This window comes from Marmota marmota, unplaced genomic scaffold (genome assembly GCF_001458135.2).
Source record: "Marmota marmota marmota unplaced genomic scaffold, marMar, whole genome shotgun sequence".
NCBI classification, from domain to species: Eukaryota; Metazoa; Chordata; class Mammalia; order Rodentia; family Sciuridae; genus Marmota; species Marmota marmota.
Genome location: NW_026005793.1, coordinates 309,084 through 312,899, shown reverse-complemented (window position 1 = coordinate 312,899; position 3,816 = coordinate 309,084). Strand labels below are relative to the sequence as shown.

General features: G+C 33.9%; 1 pseudogene; it reads left to right on the top strand.

The window, feature by feature from the left end:
* Positions 1–3,642, top strand: part of LOC107160976 — a 60,662-nt pseudogene extending 57,020 nt beyond the window's left edge.
* Positions 3,643–3,816: the final 174 nt, after the last annotated feature.

Sequence of the window (3,816 nt, the reverse complement as noted above, 5' to 3'; positions counted from 1 at the left end):
ATATATATATATATATATATATATATATATATATATATATATATATATATATATATATATATATATATAATGTACATGTACACATAGATACAAAGGAGAAGCTGCTAAAGCAAATAATATCATTATGGGAAAATATCCAAGTAAATCAGAAAAATCTAAATGAAGAGACAAAAATAATCAGCCTATTGTTGGTAAGTATAAGTCTATTTCCCTAACACTCAGCTTGAGACATACAAACAAAAAATTTATCTCTAGTCACTTTAACATCATGGTGTAAGAATATTAGGCATAGCTTTTCTAATCTTGAAAGTAACATTCAACTATATTGGTCAAATAAATGACCAAGCAGTGTTGTAGGGAGGTTTGAGATTAAAATTAATTTAATAAACAGAGATGAGACTATTGCATATAATGATGTGTGACTCAACTATAAATTCTAATTGCTTGCATAGAGGCTTTTATATGTGGGAGGATAAATTATCAGTCAAAACTTTTTCTTTAGATATTTTACACACTCATGAAGCAGATAAAAGTTGATAAATGCAGATAAAAGGATGGCTTGGTTCCTTCCATCATTATAAAGAATAGAAAAAGAATCAAGATTAAAGAGGAATAAAATTGCAATTTCTGAGAAATGGGTAGATATGAATTTATGGTGTATGTAACATACTGATAAAAGGTACTGGCCAAAGAGAGAGGTTTAAGTGGAGAAGGATAAAATCTTGCTGAAAGGTGATCTAGACAACTTATCCCTACAATGGTACATGTATCTATGGGAAGAGCTGATGAGGGCTGAGTATAAGTAACTGTGTCCCATTCTTCATGAGGAAGAAAAACTACATATAGAGTCTTAAAAAGGAAAGGAAATTAATTTTTGAGCATCTCAAAAAAAGCAAAGGCAAAATGGTTCAAAAGAAGACACACCTAAGAGAAATACATAAGAAGCTAGTGAAAATGTCCCATAAACCCTATGTTGAGCTTCTCCAGGTGAGCACTGAGATGCAGGTGAAAGTGTTTTACATAATCCTAGATTCTCAATTTTGACCACATTACTTAGTGCCACATCTAAATTTTCACATCTCCTGCATCAATGATGAGGTTCTTTCCTCTTTGGATATAATCTAGGTAAAGTTTAACTTCTATTCTGACTACAAATAAGCAAAATTTATGGAATTTTGTGAGTAGCTGTCCTAGGAAATGTTTTCTTCTTAAACTGTTGTTTTGAAACTTACTTCTCTAAGAATCAGAAAATAACCACTTATTCATCAACATTCTATTTTTGCCTGCCACTGGACAATATGAAGAAATTTTGGAAAAGCTAATGGTTCCTTACTTCTGTTTTGAAATTGTGGGTTTGAAATGCCCTCATTAGAGACATTGTCTGCTATGTGCTACCCATGTCCTTCCTTCTCACTCTTTTCTCACCCTCTGGGTGTTGAATTCTTGAAGAATTCAGTTTCTTCAAATATGTGTTGCCAGTATTGTCCTGAGAGATGAAAATGAATTTATAAAAAGGGTTGCTGTGACGATATTTGATACTTACCTGAACTTTACAAAAAACAAAATACCATCCTATTTCTTAAAAAAAATCTAAGCCTTTCTTGTTTTCTTTGCAGGACTTGGGAGGTCTATTGACAAAGTAAGTTTAGTCTTTAGTGAAAACTAGCGCACCATGTGAGCTATGAAGAAGATCAAGCTGTTTCTAACAAAGTGAAGAAATACTTTATGTAATTAGTAATCAACTGTGTGTGCATGTGTTTGTGTGAATATGATTTCCTGTTCCCTTTATCAGAAGTTAGCTTCTCTTTTCTCCTGTGGTTGAGGGATGCATGTTTTGCTGGGCTGAATGCTGACATTCATAAATACAACCCTGTATGATTTTACATGGTAAATCAGAAACACTGAGGTGCAGGGGATAGTTTTTCCTAGTTAGAAAATGAGATTGGCACCTCTGAGAAATGAGCTGTTAACTGGCAAATATAGTAAAAAAGACTCCTAGGAATAGTCCCTTCTCATGAAGATGGAGGTACACAATGATGAGAAAAGGGTTTCAAGAAATATTTTGAGTGGAATGGTTGTTTGGTTCCTTAAAAACTGTTATGACATCTTTCACACCACAAGATTCATATCCTCTTCCTCCTTACAGAAGTGAGTCAGTGCAGTTGCCTCAGCCTATAAAGCCAGCACTTCCTGCCCAGACCATCACTGGACTGATAGACAGGCTCACCTTCTTTCAAGGTGAGTATCAGCCCACTTATGGAAACACAGTATAGTGCCCTTCAGTAATGATTTTCTGTGGGAAATATTTACCTTTATTAACCTTTAGTATCCAAAAAGGAAATGCCCTGTCAATTCCTATTTATAATCACAATTAGTAAACTGATTACCATGATTAAATAAGAAAAAAAAAATAAATGCAGGCTGATATAATGATAAATGTGATTCAGGGAATAGATACAAAATCACTTAAATGAGTCAGAAAATTATAAATTAGTTCAGAATGTTCTCACTTTAAATTAGGTGCAGTTAGTGATGGAGATTATTTAAATATTTTCCCTTAAAATATCTTAGTAATTGAATATTTCACATGTAATATATTAAATGTAATATATAAAAATGCATTAAATTTAATATATTAAAATACATGAACAAACATAAAATAATGAATGCACAGAGCAATATTTTATGGGCATCAAAAATAAAATGAGTTGGTGAAGTTGAGGCAGTATATAGATTTTCATGGTAAACCTAAATAGAAACCAAAGCAAGTAGTAATTTCCTTGGACTTAGTGGCAATGCAGACCTCCAGTTCTCAGGTAAAATGAAAACCAATGAGCTAGAAATAGGCATGACCACCTATTTTGTTACAGTGTTCATATTTTTAACAGTGTTTTCATTGTTATTGGGCTTCTGTTTCTGCTGCAGATGTTCTGGAAAACTTGCAATGTACGTCAGCCATAATTATCCCTTTACTTCTGCCTTCTAACTCATCTCTCCTACTAAAAGAGTCAAAGGTATAACTTCTCATCTAACAGGAATTTAAAAGATGATTTTGACTGGAATATTCTCTTCTTTCCACTGTGGAAATTTCCTTCAAAAATGCAGTAACCGATCATAACATCAAACTATTTGATGATGTGAGAAGTTTAAAATTTGAGCATGTCCATCTAGGCTCATGTTTGAATTCTGATAGATCTAACTATTTTGCTGCATGGGGAACAAAGAGTTCCCTGGGAAATATTACTATAAATTGGATATGAAGGACTCTTTGGACAGGGATCTAGGAATCTTCAAGGACTCCTGGGTAAGGAAGAATGGCACACTGATTGACTCCAAAGACATGTTTCTTCTCCTCTTTGTGAAGGAGGATGATCACTACAGTCTCTTGACCACCTCCCCAGTGTTTTTTCACTACGTAGAGAAGCCTTAGGTCTGGGTTGGTGTGTTTCTTAATTTTTGAGAGTGGAAGTTTGAATTTTATGAATATTATCAAGAGTTCCCTTATATGGCAGTACCCTGCTAGCTCTTTGAATTTCCCAGTTAGGCCTTTTGTTCATATTGGCTACAAATAACCAGGGATAAATCAGGAAACTCTATGCCTAGGAATTCTGTAATTCAGGCAGCCCTTCCCAGTAAAAGTCAACAATATTATACTTTAGTATTTTTTCAGTATTTTTTACTAGATCCCGATGTGGTGGTACATGTTTATTCATTCCAAGAGTTCTAGAAATTCAGGAAGCTGAAATTGGAGGACCTCAAGTTTGAGGCCAGCCTTGGAACCTTAGCAAGGCCTAGTCTCAAAAAAAAAAAAAAAAA